This window comes from Schistocerca serialis, chromosome 2, assembly GCF_023864345.2.
Source record: "Schistocerca serialis cubense isolate TAMUIC-IGC-003099 chromosome 2, iqSchSeri2.2, whole genome shotgun sequence".
Classification (NCBI taxonomy): domain Eukaryota; kingdom Metazoa; phylum Arthropoda; class Insecta; order Orthoptera; family Acrididae; genus Schistocerca; species Schistocerca serialis.
The window spans coordinates 701,775,185-701,796,702 of NC_064639.1; positions in this window are offsets into that span (position 1 = coordinate 701,775,185).

Sequence of the window (21,518 nt, forward strand, 5' to 3'; positions counted from 1 at the left end):
GACAGATGTGTGTTTCGTTCAAAACTTTAGGAGCCTAATGATAGGAGAAAATTAGGGAAGCCGTGAGGAAACCGATCAGTACCATTTCTCTGTGGTACATCTGGTTTTAAAACAGGCAAGAGAATGCAGAAATACAACTTGCTCATTTCCGAATTTTGTTTTCACATCAGTCAACATAATTTTCAGCTTTTACTTCTTTATTTTTTGTGTAAATATGTAATGTGAATTATTACTGTGTCTTGTTGAAAAATTTGTCAGCAAGGTTTCATTGTACATATCCTACCATCATTTTTCAATATTCCTCCAGTTCTTTTGAACTGCTACAACGTATTGCATCACTTTCAGTCAACTAAGTTCTTCAGTAATGCATTCATGTATTTCATAAATGAATGGTGTCTCTGTGTTTCTGTGGAACATTCTCTGCACAGAATTTACTCTGTTTATAGCATACATTTATTGTAGAAAAATCCACAACAAATCTCTACATAATCACCAAAGTGATGGACAGAGGAAAACCTTGGGAATCAATGGTACTTACAGAGATGCACAGGGGCCTAGACAACGCATATGTCAACACAGCTTTCAGAGAGCACTGAAAGAACTGTTGTACTTAGGTCAGCAACTGTGCTGCCAAAATACATAGCTTTTCATGGAACTGTTATCGCAGGCATATTAAAAGTGAAATAAATCATGGCTGCACTTCAATCAGCAAATAGAAGAAAAAAAACATTAAAAACCGTATGAGAAATGAGTTGCCTCAAACATTTTACATTGCGTTAAAAGACCTCTGACACACACAACAAAGCTGTAGTCCAATCCAATACATTTATTCAGAGAAAGCAAACACATTTGGGTGATGACCATCATTTAAGAACTGTTTTAATACTACACTCAGATCACAACAGAATGTTATATTGCAATCAGTGACAGTAAAATTGCTCTCAAGTAACACACCATGACTAATTATTCAGAAAACTGTGAAAAATACCTTCATAGTAGGATGTAAATTGAGTATTACAAAGAACTTCAACTGAAGAGTTTGGTTTTGTTAATACACTCCCTGACAAAAACAGTGAAGCACCCTGAAATGGAGGAGGAAAAGAAATGAAGCTTCATTATTTCAGTGATTACAAACTCGAGTCAAATTTACAAAGAAGTTGGCAGTATGAGCCCACGTTTTAGTATGAAGTTGGACCCCATTTGGCCTGGATGAACGCACTGATTTGGCTGGGAAGGATGTCATAAAGCTGTTGTATCCTCCCGTGGTGTGGGATGACATAGAATGTTACAAGGAGCCCACTATTTGTTTTCAGGTGGCATGTGCAGATTTGAAGGGCTTATGATATGTTTGGTGCACAATATGGCTTTCCTCCTTTTTGTTGATCACAGATACCCAAGCAGCATGAAGAACGCTAATGCACTCCGGTGGCCATCTGTCTGTGACAGAGAAATCAGTTCCAATAATATACATACCTACCAATGATGTGTACACATACAAAGTTATATTGACATCTGACAATGTCTCTTGGATGATTCACTTTTTTTGTCAGGTATTGTAATACCACCTACTGTCCTCAGCAGCAAAACTCCCTCACTGTAGTACATGAGAGATATCAGTGTACTACCTTCAGAATATTGGTTCTTGCAAAAAGAGGGTTATACTTACAAACGAAAGTGCTTAACTTCATTATAGGGTTACATAGCCCAAACTGGAATCCCATTCTGAAGTTGTTTTCTAGAAGAACAGCATAGCAGATTAGAGTTCACACCACATGACTGGACAGTACTCTGAGAGACTAGTGTGGTGAGATGTACTGCATATTAGATCTCTGAGTGTATAATTTGTTGCTTGATAGCTAACGGCAGCACAAAAACCAAGGTCAGGCAGCTGAACACCTCACTCTGAGCTGAGTGCGGTCACTGTATGTATGAACCAGGACATTTATGACTGTCTCTGCTCTTTTAGAGGATGTGAATTTGCCAATATCATGGCCAGATAATTCTATGGCTTCGCTGAGTACTCACTGTGATGGAGACTACAATGGTGATGGGAAACTGGAGAATCCAGTGATCAAGCAGAGACAGGACCTTGGTATATTTTAACATGGACCCAAGATAATAAGGGGCTTAAGACATTATTGGATAATCTATTTTGCCAATGAAACAGTCTAATGCCTTTTCTGTGTCATATGGGTTGGTTTTGGTTTGAAGTGATCATAGACAGACTAATTAATGTATTCGCTGCCATCTTCAACATGCGAGCATCACCACCTACTTTGTTCGGTCTACAGACCTTGTCATCTTACATTAAAATCGAAATAAAGAGAGGAGTTATGTGACTCAAACTGAGCAACAATTACTGCTATCAGAAACAAATGGGAATTTCACAAAGGAATGGTTCAGTTCTGCAAAGCAAACATAGAATATCATTGGAGGAATATCTTTAGGTCTGAGTTCTTCTGTGAAGCATGCACACATTACGAGAAGCTTTCCTCTAAGTAGAGTTAAATAGAATAGCTACTGCTGTTCACTGTCTGGGACCAATGGACAATTAATTAATTAAGAGCAATTAGTATCAGAAAAGGTTGGCAGCAGAGCAATAAATGTAAGATGAATATACGAAATATGAAATAGACAAGAAGGTATCAGAATAAAAGATACAATAGGTCAATCAAACCAGCAAAATCGGTCCAATAATTTTAGAAGAATCCTTGGAAATGTAGAATGTAAGGTTTTAAAAAATGATGTGTTGATGATGGACTTATGTTACAGATGCCTGAAGGAAGTCTTCTGATATACCCTCCAGTCTGATTTGTCTGCTGGTGTATGCTGAAAGTCAGATGTCAGAAGTCTGATGCCTTGCGAATCAGCTACTAATTCTGTAGTCACCGAACAGCTGCACCTGCTAATCTTCAGTTTCAGATGGTCCTAGGCCATCACAAAGTTAAATGTTGAAGTCACCGGCTGATGATTATTGTATCCCTGTGAGCAAGAGGTGCAGTCAGCATATCTACCGTAAGCTGACTATTCAACCCAGGTGCAACAAAGGGCCATCGTGTTTTATCCTCATGCAAGAGGAATTCTGCAGACAACTTGGCCCATAACCAAGGTAGTCAGATGACATGTTACACTGTAATGGGGCATGTTTAATTAATAAATAATAGAAAAGGTGCTCAGATGCCAGCATATCACAATACTGTGTACACTGCCATATTAACTAATAATTGGGTCAATTGACTTCAAGCTAGAAGTATCATGTGTGGACACATAGCTTACCTGTACCATATCTTGTTTAATGAACTTCACGCAATAAATGTAGGAATGCATTTGTTAATTAACTGATCTCTTTAATATACTACCACTCCAGTTACACAGAAACAGGCTCAGAAAGTGATAGCAAAAGTCAGGGCCAGTTCAAGACCACATTTCCATGCTAGTGACCATTTGGTGCCCCTCCTCCCCACCCCCTCCCACCCAACAGATTTTAGTTGCCTTTCCTTGGGCTCTTGGAAAGGTCTTTAAAAATTTTGCACATGGATGCCCCTAATGCCTCTCTTAGCTTGGTGGCACAAGTAGCCACTAGTGTCGTTTGGCCCTTAAACTGGCCCTCCCGATAGTATCTGTGTAGCACACTGGAAGAAGATGCCAGCCGAGACTCCAGAAGTTTAGTTTGTTGTCCATCCTTTCTGAGATGCAAATGTGTGTAGTAGCTCGTAGGCAAGGCCATGGCCAGTGGTCAACTAACCAGCACGATAACTGAATTGCGTTCCTACCTTTTTGTTCAATCTCCAATACACTGATTTGGAAATTCAGCTACTACTTCGCTTGCTGGACCTGGATTCACGAACTCTGGTAGTGTGTGTTACTGTTTAAGATTTTTCATGTGACTCAAAGGGCAGGTGCAAATGCTTAAATTGGATGGCACTTTGGCAAATTGTGCGTCTGGGATCTACCCTATGTGATCAAAAGTATCCAGACACCTGGCTGAAAATGACTCACAAGTTCGTGGTGCCCTCCATTGGTAATGCTGGAATTCAATATGGTGTTGGCCCACCCTTAGCCTCAATGATAGCTTCCACTCTCACAGGCATACATTCAATCAGAGGGGAGAGGTATTGATTTCAGTCAGTGAGGCCTAGCACGAAGTCGGCATTCCAAAACATACCAAAGGTGTTCTATAGGATTCAGGTCAAGCCTCTGTGCAGGCCAGTCCATTACAGGAATATTATTGTCACGCAACCACTCCACTACAGGTTGTGCATTATGAACAGGTGCTCGATCGTGCTGAAAGATGCAATCACCATCCCCAAATTGCTCTTCAACAGTAGGAAGCAAGAATGTGCTTAAAACATCAATGTAGGCCTGTGCTGTGATAGTGCCATGCAAAACAACAAGGGTGCAAGCCCCCTCAATAAAAAACACAACCACACCATAACACCATCAGCTCTGAATTTTACTGTTGGCACTACACCCACTGGCAGATGACATTCACCGGGCATTCGCCAAACCCACACATTGCCACATTGAATACCATGATTCATCACTCTGCACATCATTTTTCCCTTTCCAGTCGTCCAGTGTTTATGTTCCTTATGCCAAACAAGGCATCATTTGCCATTTACAGGTTTGATGTGTGGCTTATGAGCAGTCGCTTGACCATGAAATCCAAGTTTTCTCACCTCCCGCCTAACTATCATAGAACCTGCAGTGGATCCTGATGCAGTTTGGGATTCCTGTGTGATGGTCTGGATAGATGTCTGCCTATTACACATTATGACCCTCTTCCACTGTCGGCGGTCTCTGTCAGTCAGTGGGCGAGGTCAGCCTGTATGCTTTTGTGCTGTACATGACCCTTCATGTTTCCACTTCACTATCACATCAGAAACAGTGGGCCTAGGGATGTTTAGGAGTGTGGAAATCTCACGTACAGACATATGACACAAGTGACACCCAATCACCTGGCCATATTCGAGGTCCGTGAGTTTCACGGAGCCCCCAATTCTGCTCTCTCACAATGTCTAATGATTACTGAGGTCACTGATATGGAGTACCCAGCAGTAGGTGGCAGCACAATGCACCTAATATGAAAAACATATGTTTTTGGGGGTGTCCGGATACTTTTGATCACATAGTGTACCTCAGTTATTCGACAGGGGAAAGGGGACCTACAGTTTAACATGGAATCCAAACCACATGTCACTCCTGGTGACACTTCATGTCAGGCTGTGACCTCTCAGTTTCCAGCCTGTGCTTTACCACTAGATGACCAGGCCTGTCACACTGGCTCTCTCTGTTCAAAGGTACTGATTTTGAACTCACTCTTTACCATATTTTTGGCAATTGAATAGGTACATTGTTCTTGGTATCCAAGTGCTACATGGTTCACGGCAGATAGCTGGCTTGTCCGTGTCAGGATATGACATGAAAGTGGTGTCCAACAACTCAAACCCTTGCTTGTAACTAGTTTATTTATTTATTAGTGCATTGCAGATGCAAAGTTTATTGAAGTGTTGCAGCAGCAGCAACAGCAACAACAACAAATCTACATACAGTTTGAGATATTGCAGAAACAGCAAGGTGACGTGTTGAATTGCATAGAAGAGCAAGACAATGTTCTTTTAACAGCAACAACACAAACGGTATCTACCTATGCCAGCAGCACCTCTGTTATCAGGATTTGAGTATTTGAAAGAAATGCTGTGTTTTACTATGAATACTTTAATAACAACATTTATAATGTTCATGTGCAAATGTGAATGATTAGAAAAACAAAAAATAGAACATCAAAGCCAATGAATAAAAATGAAATCACAAAATAAACATGAGTTAGCAATTACATTACAATGCGTTATGACATTGCATGTAGTGCTAATGGTACTTTCTACTGGAATGGACTAATGTTGTGCTGTGCATATGCTGTACAATATTATGAAAATTCCTGTATCATAACAGTGATGTAAAGGATGATAAACTAAACACTCTGCTGCTCCTTATGTAGACTGATTAACCTCCTACTGTCATTAACTATGCTTCCTCCAGAAATACAGTTCCTACTTCAGGTGTTCCCACCCAGCTGTTTATGTCACCAAAAACTGTCATTCCGTCTTACTCATTTAGTGCTTCCATCATGTCCTCCATATTATAAAAAAGGATTCCTTCACTTCAATAAGTGCATTTACATTTATTGCATAGTCTCCAATGATAGTCATCTTCTCATCATGTAAATTTAATTCCAGTTTCATTATCTTCTCACATATTTGTTCTGTGTTGATTATACACCTCATCCATTTATTGTGTATTAGTATCAACACTTCTTCTCTAGCACATTGGGATTTTGGTACCTCATTCCACATATAACAACTCTCCAGAATCTCTTCTCCAGAGCCTTCTTCTTAGTTTCGATTGGAATTATTACATCCAGCTCTAACTTACTTATTTCAGGTAAATCTGCTTTTATCTCAAACTTTGAGTATTCCAAGTACCAATACAAATTATCCTTTTGCAGAGCTGGAGTCATTGTCTTTTAATCCTACATTTGGGAGTGAATACAACCAGAGAATGCGGTGCATGTCAGTTGCTCCATCCCCCTTCCAGGAGGACCAGGTACTTTTTTCCAGGAGTATCCTCCCTTATATTGACTGTCTTTCTAGACTTCTGAGTTCTACCTACCCCTATATTGCTAGTTTTGGTCCACTCTGAGTATTTAACTTCCTTGCTACCACCCATATCCCAATACCCATACCCATGGAGCATTGCCCTACCCACCACCTGAGGAGGTGTCTGAAGGAGGCAGCAACTCCACAACGGCCTTTTTCTTAACCTCAGCATTGTGTGATTGTTGCAGAATGTGCCAAAACCACAAACTATGGAAAACTAATGCTCTATACAGTCATGTTTCACTCTAGTAATCAATAAGTACAATACTCCCAACATTTCTTACATCACTGAAGATCACTAATGATAGCTCACAGGTGTCGAAAATATTTTCCATAATAGTAGGAGACATGCTGTTCTTCTTAAATTCACAGGTGACCAATCTTCCTAAAATCTTCTTAAAACATTCTCTCTGTTCTCTCTGCTTTTAAGATTTAATCACATGTGCTTCTTAGTGAAGCCATATCATCTGTGGAGTATCTTCAATTAAAGATATACAGTTCACCAATTCAATAAAATTACTTTCAACATTTTTTCCAGCTTCTGCAGTGAAAGTAACTGTGCAGTTGTTCTCGCATTTTGGATCACATGGCCAGTAATATTCTAGTACACCTCTAAAAAAAGATACGTAATTGAAAGATCAACATTCTGATGATATAGCAAATCATTTATTAACTTGTTTATCATGGTTGTACCATCTGGGAAAATGAATCATTCATCTAGTGATATATCAGCAATTCCTACAAATGGGACACATCTAAGAATACCCACACTAAACTATCACACTCTGTACAATTTAAGGTTTTTTCTCCTTTTTACGAATATTTGGCCCTCATGTTGTGAGAAGCAGCTTAAATAAGCAGTCAAGCGCCTTCTGGTTCTTTTTATTATTCTTTCTAAGAACTTGCTTGTCAATGTCGTGTCAGAGTTGTAATATACTGGCTGTTTCAACATCATGAATAAGCTGTAGACCATCACCTGAAGTAACACAACAGCATATGATTTATAACTTATTCAACTATCAATGTTAATTTTATCAAAGGTAAGAGCAAATACCTCCTTGAAGGTTTTAAAAAATTCTGCTTCGACTCTTGTCGTAACCTGATGTGGGTTGCAACACACTTTCTTAGAAGCTTACACTCAGATCAGAGGTGATGGAGTATTTGAGGCTGTCCACTTCTAACAATAGAATGAGGTTTGTGGTGGCAAAGGTAGATAATGATTATATAGTTCATAATACTTGTACTCACAGAGATTATATTACATGGTTCACACACAAAACAGGAATTAGTAGTCGAAAATAGTCCACACCTCATAGACAGCGAGGACAAAGATGAAACAAAGAGCGAGATAATCAACATGACAACACTACCACTTAATCTGGTGACAATTTCAACTTATGGACAAGATATATGTGTTGCTCTCTAGTGAGTGGTTTGGTTAACATGTCAACAGGCATTTTCTTAATGACAATCTCACTTCTTTTTGCATATTGTCTAATGACATGACCTTTAGCACAAACAAGTTGCAATCTAGAATGCAACACAGTATTTTGTGACAGTCTATCAGAACTCTGGTTGTCATGGAAAATGATTACAGAATTTTTATACTCATAATTTAACAATTCTCCTATCAGCCATATCAAATACATTGCCTCTTTGACTACAGAACTGAAGCTGCATGTTTAGCTTCAGTAGTTGAGATTGCAACGTACTTCAGTTTCTTGCTCTCCCAGGAAATTGTATTTGTCCTCAACAGGAGAGAACTTCCATATTGTGACAACCCTGTAGCTAAATCATCTGCAAAATTTGAGTCAACAAAGCCAATTACATGCAGGTTAAAAAATGATGAAATTCCTCCAGCTGTATTAAGGCGTTGGTTTTATTGGCAACTGTTGTTACAACATCAACTTCAGGCCCATACTTGTTGACAGCAACCGTATGTATCTACCACTAGTAGTCAGTGGTGAGACAGGCGTGTTCCATGTGGACGGCAAGTAGTAACTCGTTTGAGTTACTACTTGCCTTCCGCATGGAACACGCCTATTTCACAACTGACTACTAGTGGTAGACACATATGGTTGCTGTCAACAAGTATGGGCCTGAAGATGATGATGTAACAACATCAAAACTAGTTGTCAATGAAACCAACACTTTAATACAGCTGGAGGAATTTCGTCATTTTTTTAACATATATTATACTAGCTGACGTCCCAAGTCGTCCATTTCAATTGTGGATATACAAAAATTACATGCAGACCTTTGAAATATCCTCCATGGAACATAATGCCATAGTTCATAGTATCCTTGAGATAATGAAGAACTCTTTTTGCTGATTTCCAATGCACATTAGTAACTGTAAAATTATGTTGGCTTAAAGCACTATCTGCATAAGATAGGTCTTGTACTAGTACTGATACACAGCAAACTTCCCACAAGTTCTTGATACAGCACTTGATCTTTATCACCCTCCACATTCCACAGTTTTAATCCAGTTTCCACTGGTGTTCCAACAGGAGTGCATCAAACATATCAAAGTGTTTTAGCGCATCTGCAACATAGCTCTTCTGGTCAAGTTTTAAACTACCTTCCTCCCAGTTTCTAGTTGTACACATGCCTAGACAGGACTTTGCTTCTCTTAGATCTTTAACTTCAAAACACTCAGATAATCCCCAAAACAATTTGTCATTCATCATTGTCATAACAAGAGACATAAAAATCATCCACACTCAAAGCAACAATTTTGCAAGATTTTTACCTGACCTTTTAATGAACTCTCGAATTTCACCAGTATTTGCAACACAACATAGATCTAAGAGCACATCTTCTGCTTTTTCATTCAACTGTCTAATTGACTGATTTAAACCATAAATGACCCTAGATAGTTTGTACACTTTACCTTCATTCCCTTTTGGTACAAAACCCTTTGGTTATTTCATGAGAATACTTTTCTCCAAGTCCCCATACAGAAAAGCAGGCTTAGTATCAAAATGATAAATTTGATCTTAATATTTACTGCTAAACTAATGAGAACTCTTAAGAGTACAATGTCTCACAATAGGTGAAATGGTTTCACAATAATCTATACCAAACTTCTGTGTATACCCCTCAGCAACAAGTCTAGCACAGTAGAGTGCTGTGCCATCTGCATTCCTTTTCAGTTTAAATACCCACCTGTTACGTACAATAGTTTTACTCTTTGGCAGGTCCACAAGTTCCCAAATGCTATTGTTTGGAAACCCTTTACTTCCTCTTTCATGGTATTTAACCAGTTTTCTCTGCCAATCCTCGACACAGCATACTCCAAGGTTACATTGACTTCTTCCGAACTGGAAAAATCACTTACCAAATAGGTGACATAATCTGGGTACTCCTTGGGCTTAGGTACACTGACTGACCTTCCGCCTGGGTTGGACCTTTTCTGGAGCATCAGTGTCTGTTGGTTGCATCTCAGTCCCTTTTATGTCTGCCGCTGACTGAGCAACCAGGATGTAGTGTGGGTCTTGATTGATGTCAGCTCTGTCACACCCAGCACCACTGACTTGCAACAGTTCCTCTGGCTCTCCCTGTTCAACATACTGTTTATTTGGCCATAACATACAGTAATCTTCATTATTTACAGCTGGTGCCCTGGTGTGTCAGTCGTGCACTCACTCTCCAGAAAAATAACACTACTGCATTTCAAAAACTTCCTTGGGGTTCTGTGGATCAATTGGTCTGCAACCTTTGGTCATTTCATTGTAACCAACAAAAACAAGTTCTTTAGCTTTGGCATCCCACTTTCTTCTATTTTGATCTGATATATGGAGAAGGGCTCAACAACCAAACACCTTTAAATGGTTCAAACAAGATACTTTTCCCTTCCAAACTCCTGTGAAATCTTTACCATTAAGTACTCTGTGAGGAACGTGGTTCTTTACGCAAACAGCTGTATTGCATGTCTCTGCTAAATATTGCTTGGGGAGACCAGATTCAAAAATAACATGCACCATGCCATCTTATCTCACAAATTGATTTGTTCATCCTCTCCACTGCACCATTCTGTTCTGGACTATAGGGCACACTAAGCTCATGCTCTATTCCATTCCCTCTGAGAAGTGAATTAAACTTAAGAGTTCACAAATTCACTACCATTGTCTGATCTAACTGCTTTGATCTTTGCACCAACTCTACTTTCTGCCCAAGTTTTAAACATATAAAAAAATTCAAATGTTTGATCTGTACTCTTTGGAGACTAACATAATAGCCTTCTGGAACAATCATCCACAAGTATGTACAGAAAATAGCCATAACATGTGATACTTGCTCCATGTGGCCACATAAATCCGTATGCACAAGGTCAAGCAACTCAGTTGCACATTGTCCTACAGTCTTAGGGAATGGGAATTTTGACATCTTACTAAGTACACTTGTCAGGAGGTTCGGATTCACAACACTTCAACTTTATGCAACCACACTGTAAACATTACTTAATTCCAGTGTAAACTCTACCATGACCAAGTCTACAATACCATAAATCTTCCATATTACTAACTCTTTTAACAGCAAGAGCATACTTATCTGACAACACAGGTTCAGCATTTTTTTAGTTTATAAATACCATTTGACTGTAACCCAGACCAAAGTAGCTCATCACTTTTGAGTATTTTACATCCATATTTGTCAGAAACAAAATTTATACCTTACTTAACCAAAGAAGAGACTGACAACAAATTAATGGCTAAGCCAGGGACAAAAACAACATTCCTGATTGAACAAACATCTGGTGAATTGACATCATCATTTCCTTTCCCTTCACTTACTAATTCAACATTTTCAGTACACATCACAGTTTTTTGTTTGCAGTTTTCTGAACAAAATCCTGAAGTCATTCCTTTCTTGAAGTAACGTGTGATGATGCTCCCGAATGAATGATCCACTCATTCTGGTTGAAATCCGACATACCAAGTGCATAAAATGATGATTTGTCTGCCCCCTTGGAAATCTTCTTTGACAATTCTTGTTTCTGGGAACAGTTGGATTTTAAATGACCATATTTCCAACAATAGAAACACATTATTTTCTTCTTTTGGTGCTTGTCTTTGGAGGAAGCCTGTTGTGATTTCTTACATTGCTTTGTGACTAAGGCATTATCACCCCCATCTTTGTCCAGCTTGAGATAGTCTTACACAGCTCCATTAAGCAACTTTGCTTTGATGTTTTCTGACTTGAAATTGTTGTTCATTGTACTGGACTCTATACCCATCCGGTAAGGCAAACAAACTTTTGGTAAACTTCTAAGCATAATGAGTGCAATTAGCTGGTTTGTCCACACTCAGCAGTTTGTTGGCTGCATCTGGAATACGTGTAATGTAACTCTGAACATTTCTTTCAAATTTGGATAATGTAGCATCCAATAGGACATCCCAGAACTTCAACTACCTAGTTTTATTCTTACTGGCATGCAAGTTTTCCAGGCTATCCAAGCTTTCTTTGCCTTTGCTGTGTTCTCCACGTGCACAGAGATTTATCCATGTGCAAAAGAATAAGTGTCCAAGCATCTATATCTTTCTCTACATTTGTAGCAGTACTTGCACCTACAGCACAATGCCATAATTTTTTATGCATTAAATGAGTTTCGTTCCAAACTTCCACATCTTGTAATCATCTTTGTTTCTCAGTTTGTCATAACTGGAGTGGCGGTTTTGCTCAAACTTAGATTTGAAACCATTTTTGAAAACCTGAATTCACAGACACTAAACCATGTAACTGATTTCTTTCAAAAACGAAGAGTTCAAATGCTGAAGACTTTGACAGAACACAAATTGAAACAAGTATCACTCACAAAATGGTAACATAAGCTGAAATGTTTGTTCAGTTATTTATCTTCCTACATGCACAATGTTCATAGTTCACTGCATAGATTTACTGTTCAAGGCCCAGATTCTGTTAGCAGAGTGAGGTTTGTGGTAGTAAAGATAAATAATGATTCCATTGTTCATAATACTTGTATTGACAGAGAATGTACACTGAGGTGACAAAAGTCAAAGGGCAGCAATATGCACAAATACAAATGGCAGTAGTATTGCGTACACAAGGTATAAAAGGACAGTTCATCAATGGAGCTGTCATTTGTACTCAGGAGAGCCATGCGAAAAGGTTTCTGATGCCATTATGACCACATGGTCATAATGATGCGTGGAACATTCCACTTTGAAAATCGCTAGGGAATTCAATTTCCTGAGATCCATAGTGTCAAAAGTGTGCTGTGAATACCAAATTTCAGGTGTTACCTCTCACCATGGGCAACACAATGGCTGACAGCCTTCATTTAACGACTGAGAGCAGCAGCGTTTGTGTAGAGTTGTCAGAAATAATATACAAGCAACATTGTGTGAAATATCTGTAAAAATCAATGTGGGACGTACGGCAAAATTTGGCATTAATCGGCTATGACAGCAGATGATCTACACGAGCACTTTTGCTAACAGCACATCGCCTGCAGTCCCTCTCCTGAGCACGTGAGCACATCGTATGGATCCTAAATTACTGGAAAACCATGGCCTGATCAGATGAATCCAAATTTCAGTTGGTAGGAGCTGATGGTAGGGTTTGAGTGTGGTGCAGACCCAACAAAACCATGAACCTAGGATATCAACAGTGCACTGTGCAAGCTGGTGGTGACTCCATAATGTTGTGGGCTGCATATACATGGAATGGACTAGGTCTTCTAGTTCAACTGAATCAATCTTTTACTGGAAATGGTTGCGTTTGGCTAACTGGAGACCTTTTGCAGCCATTCATGGACTCCAATTAAGGATGACAATTCACCATGTCACAGGGTCACAATTGTTCGCAACTGGTTTGAAGAACATTCTGGACAATTTGAACGAATGGTTTGGTCACCCAGATCACCCAATATTAATCACTGGCAGAGGTCAGTTCATGTACAAAATATGACACCAGCAACAATTTCGCAATTATGGATGGCTAAGGAGGAACTTGGCTCAATAATTCTGTGGGAGACTTCCAACAACTTGTTGAGTTTACGCCATGTCAAGTTGCTGCACTATGCTGGGCAAAAGGAGATCCTACATTATATTAGGAGGTATTCCATGACTTTCATCACCTCAGTGTATTAGATGATACTCACACAAAACAGGACCTACTGCACAAAGCTAGTCTACACCTCACAGACAGCGAGGACAAGAAGAGAGCCAGACTACCAGCATAACAGTTTATTGGTCCATGAGCACCTGTGTACAGCAGTGAAAGGGCAATGGGCTCAAGCTGAGATGGTTCCAGTCTCTATGGCTCATATGTTAAGCTAAGGAGGCAACTAATGTGGTAATGAGAAAATGAGGCTCTGGATGACTTACTGGTTTGGTTTTTATTGTTTCTTCATGTGTTAGCAATGAACATGCAGACAATAGTTTATAACTTCAGTAAGTATAAAACGTAGAAGAGGCTCACTAGATTCTCCAATTAGTTACCTGAATAAATGAGCAATTGTTAAGATTCAGGTGCACACAGTTATGTATGGGTCTACAGACCATGAACCATGGAAGTGCCAGATTCTATTGCTCTAATCGAATCCTTAAATTCAAGTACTCATCACAATGCTTTTCGCCTCCAATTCATGGTCAATGAGCACAAAATCAGTGGTTTCCCAATGTGCATGACCTCTTGATGGACTGACGAAAGCAGCTTGCACTGTATGTCTCTACCTAAGTTACAAGACTCACTGCTAATTTTCATACTTAGATGATTTTTCTTTTTTCTGGCAAACTTTCATGGTTTGGTCATTACTCTCCAGTGATGTTTGTTACCTCTTTTAAGAATCTCAGAGTACACTCAAGTTGCTTCAGCCTTGTTTGGGGCATTGAATGGCAGGACAAATGATACTTCCATCTCATCAGATAATTATATTTTTTGTTAAACAGCTCTTAATGTGAGTACCTTTGCAGAAAAGATCGAAACTGTGTACCAAAATATTCTTTCCTGTCAGTTATGCATGAAACCAGGAGCAAATTTAATTACTAAATCATGTTTTAACATTGCCAAAGACAGAAGTAAAAGGAGCTTGCTTCTAAATGTTGACTTTAACAGTTCAACTACTCCTACTGAAGATGTGGTGCACAGGACATTGACTTACCTTCAGGTGTGAGAGCACTGACAATTCACTGAGAGGTCAAAGAGGTCAAACAGAAAATTGTTAGCCTACTGCAAATGAAACTGTGCAGCACGGCTGGATTGCGATGATTTCCAAAAAGTGGCCTTGTATCTCCATTGCCTGCATGGCTGTCTAAATTTTTGGTGTCCAAGCACATTTTCACAACTTTCCAGAGAGAAAGAATTTTAAAGTCCAATAAGGTGATGGAAATAGATACATCCATGATATATCCTACATGCAGCAAGTAAAGACCAGCTCTCAACTGAGTCTCTTTTAGGATCTGCAAGTTAAACATCCAGCACTAAGATCGTTTAAGACAATGCCAACATTATTTAATAAGCTTATGCAATAAATCTGACATGAAACTTTACTGTGCTGAAGTTTGTACTAATCTCAATTTGATAATTATTTTAAGAAGTAAACATACGCAACTGCAAGGTACTTGAATGTGTTTGAACAATGTTCTACTAATTTGAGCAGCCCCACTCTATTTTTAGCGCTGTAACTATATACTTCAGCTTGACTGATTTAGAATAGCAGTTGTTTTAAAATGTACCAGATTTAAAAAGTGTGATTGTTTATGATCAGTACGAGGAATATACCTAGTAACAACATACAGGTCATTGATTACCACAACAGAAAATTTAAGTTTGCAGCCCTGCTGTCTCTGCCACACAATGCTGAACGATCACGGTGTATTAGCTGATTAACTGGAACTCGTCAACTATTAAATTTCTAACTATTTTGGTCTGAGCCACCATCATCAATTCCTGAAGGAAATTACGAGATAAAATTCAGGGTGGTGGGAGGGGCACTGAGACTTCCAGGTATTTCCAGGAAAGTATTACAAATATCCGTGTGAAAAAATTGATTTCTTTCTCATATATCATAACTGAAGAAATTAATAAGTAATGGCCCTCGCCTACAAGCGAATAGAATTTTATAGCATAAAAATAGTTTAAAATGTTGTGTGTAGCTACAGTTTAGGATAAAACAGACTATAATAGGATGTCTATAATAAAATGGTTAAAATAGCTGATAAAGACAATTTAAAATGAAAATTACTAAATCAACAGAATTTCTGCTGTTGTTACAACAACTTTTAACACAACTTCTTCAAGTCTGCATGGACGAATTGCTGTTGAAGGTAATACAGGTACTTTCAATTCTGTAGAAGATAATACTGAAGTGCGTGGCTAAGAAGTAATAAGTGACAGGGCAGCAGATGACTTTCACGGCTGAAAAAACACATGAAGTTACAATGATGATCTCTTACTTAAAGCACATTATGTATGCTTTTATCCCTTCATGTGGCCAGAAAGCACATGATGTCCTATGTTACTTAATGATATTTTTTTTCTGTTCTCTGTCTCTGTCAATCTAAAACTCCACCCAAACATGCCATGAAGGCCCAATGGTACCAACCAACCGCTGTATCATCCTCAGCCCACAGGTGTCACTGAATGCGGATGTGGAGGGGCATGTGGTCAGCACACCATTCTCCTGGCCACATGTAAGTTTACGAGATCAGAGCCGCTACTTCCCAATCAAGTAGCTCCTCAGCTTGCCTCACAAGGGTTGAGTACACCCCACTTGCCAACAGCACTCAGCAGACCGAATGGTCGCCCATCCAAGTACTAGCCCAGCCCGACAGCACTCAACTTTTGTGATTTGATGGGAACTGGTGCTATCATGGCAGCAAGGCCATTGGCCTCTGTCTCTGTGCATACTGGTGACAAGCATTTCTTGCAGTGTATTCGGATCATCTGTAACAGTATTTGCCATACAGTTTTCATATCATCTGCTATGTCATGTCTAGTGACATGGAAACTGTAATGATATGACATGCTGCATTATTAATAGTCAAAGAAGGTTCACACAACAAAATGAAAGGCGTCATTTGTGTCAGTGGATGAAAACATACTACAGAAGAATTGGCAGTAACAATTTACTATTGGTGCTTAATATGGAAGATGGCTCTGGCTTTGGTAACGCCACTCACATGTCATCCACTGATTTTTAATTTCTAGCAAATGTGGTAGCACCATTTGTTAAAAATAAAAACAAAAAACTCAAATTTCAGGAAAGCAATTATGGTCAACAAAAGACTTGCTGTTACTCTTTTTTTTTTTTGGCAATGGGAGATTTATTTCAGAACCATGCACACTTATTTCACATTTTGAAGCGAGTTATATCTCACATAGTACCTGAAGATTGTGGAGCACTTGTGGAAGTCCTGAAGGTAATTGCATGAAAAACATTGTTAAATATGCAGACGATCAAATTTTTATTCAGTTGGTATGATTCCACATAAATCATCAAAAATTACTGCCTTAAGAGGGGCAACAGTTTCTGGGTTGCCTATGAATGTGACAGGGGAACAAACACTACTTCTTGTACTTCTTTGTCCACAGGATCTAGTTTCCTTTGGCTTGCAAACATCATCAGAAAATTGTGGAAGTGGATAGTTGAACCATTTTAGGCTGTACAACAGGATCCGCATCACTGTCTGATGTTATGCTGTTTACCACCTTCCTCTTTTCCCATCGATACTGAATGACATGCAACCTTTCTATTCAACAGAGTCATTGCTAGTATCAAATGTAGCAGCAGTCTGGTTCATGGATAAAACTCAAGCTCAGCAGCCTGCTGCCTTGTCTACTACAATTTTTTCAGAAAAACTCATTACAAGAAGCAAAAAGACAACACAAAACAACTCTGTAGTACACCAGACACTATGTGGCACATAAACATGCACTACGTCATGCAGTGGTGCAATGCAATAGCTGATCTGAAACACTGCTTCCTTTGATCTGTACCAAAATTGCTAGGGATAGTTGTTTCCATGTCTCAAAACATATGTCCAAACAGTGTCCACAAGTAGCAAACAGAAACATGTATTGAAAACACGTTTAAAGCTCAGTTTGTATGCAATTTTACGACCATTACGACCTAGATCTCTATTTACATTGTTGGGGCTAACATGTGCACCTGGCCTTACAACTCAATAATTTATTTGGAATAATATTCATGTAAGTAGTACACTATGATACATTAAGTATTTTGTAACTTGGGATTTATAAAGCTCAATAAAATTAAATTACAATGCTACGTTGTTGTTGTTGTGGTCTTCAGTCCTGAGACTGGTTTGATGCAGCTCTCCATGCTACTCCATCCTGTGCAAGCTTCTTCATCTCCCAGTACGTACTGCAACCATCATCCTTCTGAATCTGCTTGGTGTATTCATCTCTTGGTCTCCCTCTACGATTTTTACCCTCAACGCTGCCCTCCAATACTAAATTGGTGATCCCTTGATGCCTGGGAAGAACATGTCCTACCAATCGATCCCTTCTTCTAGTCAGGTTGTGCCACAAACTTCTCTTCTCCCCAATCCTATTCAATACCTCCTCATTAGTTAAGTGGTCTACCCATCTAATCTTCAACATTCTTCTGTAGCACCACATTTCGAAAGCTTCTATTCTCTTCTTGTCTAAACTATTTATCGTCCATGTTTCACTTCCATACGTGGCTACACTCATACAAATACTTTCAGAAACAACTTCCTGAAATTTAAATTTATACTCCATGTTAACAAATTTCTCTTCTTCAGAAACGCTTTCCTTGCAATTGCCAGTCTACAATTTATATCCTCTCTACTTCGACCATCATCAGTTATTTTGCTCCCCAAATAGCAAAACTCCTTTACTACTTTAAGTGTCTCATTTCCTAATCTAATACCTTCAGCATCACCCGACTTAATTTGACTACATTCCATTATCCTCATTTTGCTTTTATTGATGTTCATCTTATATCCTCCTTTCAAGACACTATCAATTCCGCTCAACTGCTCTTCCAGGTCCTTTGCTGTCTCTGACAGAATTACAATGTCATCGGCGAACCTCAAAGTTTTTATTTCGTCTCCATGGATTTTAATACCTACTCCAAATTTTTCTTTTGTTTTCTTTACTGCTTGCTCAATATACAGATTGAATAACATCAGGGAGAGGCTACAACCCTGTCTCACTCCCTTCCCAACCACTGCTTCCCTTTCATGTCCCTCAACTCTTATAACTGCCATTTGGTTTCTATACAAATTGTAAATAACCTTTCGCTCCCTGTACTTTACCCGTGCCACCTTCAGAATCTGAAAGAGAGTATTCCAGTCAACATTGTCAAAAGCTTTCTCTAAGTCTACAAATGCTAGAAACGTAGGTTTGCCTTTTCTTAATCTATCTTCTAAGATAAGTCGTAGGGTCAGTATTGCCTCACGTGTTCCAATATTTCTACGGAATCCAAACTGATCTTCCCCGAGGTCGGCTTCTATCAGTTTTTCCATTCGTCTGTATAGAATTCGTGTTAATATTTTGCAGCTGTGACTTATTAAACTGATAGTTCGGTAATTTACACATCTGTCAACACCTGCTTTCTTTGGGATTGGAATTATTATATTCTTCTTGAAGTCTGAGGTTATTTCACCTGCCTCATACATCTTGCTCACCAGATGGTAGAGTTTTGTCAGGACTGCCTCTCCCAAGGCTGTCAGTAGTTATAATGGAATGTTGTCAACTCCCGGGGCCTTGTTTCGGCTTAGGTCTTTCAGTGCTCTGTCAAACTCTTCACGCAGTATCGAATTTCCCATTTCATCTTCATCTACATCCTCTTCCATTTCCCTAATATTGTCCTCAAGTACGTCGCCCTTGTATAGGCCCTCTATATACTCCTTCCACCTTTCTGCTTTTCCTTCTTTGCTTAGAACTGGGTTTCCATCTGAGTTCTTGATATTCATGCAAGTGGTTCCCCTTTCTCCTAAGGTCTCTTTAATTTTCCTGTAGGCAGTATCTATCTTACCCTTTGTGAGATAAGCCTCTACATCCTTACATTTGTCCTCTAGCCAGCCCTGCTTAGTCATTTTGCAGTTCCTGTCGATCTCATTTTTGAGACGTTTGTATTCCTTTCTGCCTGCTTCATTTACTGTGTTTTTATATTTTCTCCTTTCATCAATTAAATTCAATATTTCTTCTGTTACCCAAGGATTTCTACTAGCCCTCGTCTTTTTACCTACTTGATCCTCTGCTGCCTTCAATATTTCATCCCTCAGAGCTACCCATTCTTCTTCTACTGTATTTCTTTCCCCCTTTCCTGTCAATTGTTCCCTTATGCTCTCCCTGAAACTCTGTACAACCTCTGTTTTAGTCAGTTTATCCAGGTCCCATCTCCTTAAATTCCCCCCTTTTTGCAGTTTCTTCAGTTTTAATCTATAGTTCATAACCAATAGACTGTGGTCAGAGTCCACGTCTGCCCCTGGAAATATCTTACAATTTAAAACCTGGTTCCTAAATCTCTGTCTTACCGTTATATAATCTATCTGAAACCTGTTGGTATCTCCAGGGGTCTTCCATGTATACAACCTTCTTTTATGATTCTTGAACCAAGTGTTAGCTATGATTATGTTGTGCTCTGTGCAAAATTCTACCAGACGGCTTCCTCTTTCATTTCTTACCCCCAATCCATATTCAGCTATTACGTTTCCTTCTTTCCCTCTTCCTACTACCGAATTCCAGTCACCCATGACTATTAAATTTTCGTCTCCCTTCACTATCTGAATAATTTCTTTTATTTCATCATACATTTCTTCAATTTCTTCGTCATCAGCAGAGCTAGTTGGCATATAAACTTGTACTACTGTAGTAGGCATGGGTTTCGTGTCTATCTTGGCCACAATAATGTGTTCACTATGCTGTTTGTAGTAGCTTACCCGCATTCCTATTTTCCTATTCATTATTAAACCTACTCCTGCATTACCCCTATTTGACTTTGTATTTATAACCCTGTATTCGCCTGACCAAAGGTCTTGTTTCTCCTGCCACCGAACTTCACTAATGCCCACTGTATCTAACTTTAACCTACCCATTTCCCTTTTTAAATTTTCTAACCTACCTACCCGATTACGGGATCTGACATTCCACGCTCCGATCCGTAGAGTGCCAGTTTCCTTTCTCCTAATAACGACATCCTCTGGAGTAGTCCCCGCCCGAAGATCCGAATGGAGGACTACTTTACCTCCGGAATATTTTACCCAAGAAGACGCCATCATCATTAACCATACAGTAAAGCTGCATGCCCTCGGGAAAAATTACAGCTGTAGTTTCCCCTTGCTTTCAACCGTTCGCATTACCAGCACAGCAAGGCCGTTTTGGTTAGTGTTACAAGGCCAGATCAGTCAATCATCCAGACTGTTGCCTCTACAACTACTGAAAAGGCTGCTGCCCCTCTTCAGGAACCACACGTTTGTCTGGCCTCTCAACAGATACCCCTCTGTTGTGGTTGCACCTTCGGTACGGCTATCTGTATTGCTGAGGCACGCAAGCCTCCCCACCAACGGCAAGGTCCGTGGTTCATGCTACGTTAAAAACACAGAATTCCATGGGTTTTATGAAATTCATCCGTTATGTTGCTCAACCTGCCAGTCCACCATTTGTTTCATGGTGGTTTAACAGCACCAAACAGCACAAATCTCGATGAATATGCTGCTTGTATATTAAAAATTTCTGAAAAATATCAAACTCTAGTCTACTTTTTTAAAATGTAGTTTGTGTTGAAAAAAGTAAAAAAGAGTATTTTTCAATTTACTTTTTCTAATTATCTATAATATATTGAGAACATACTGAACTAGGCCTCTCAATAACATTCAGCAGTGAATTAGAAAACTCTGT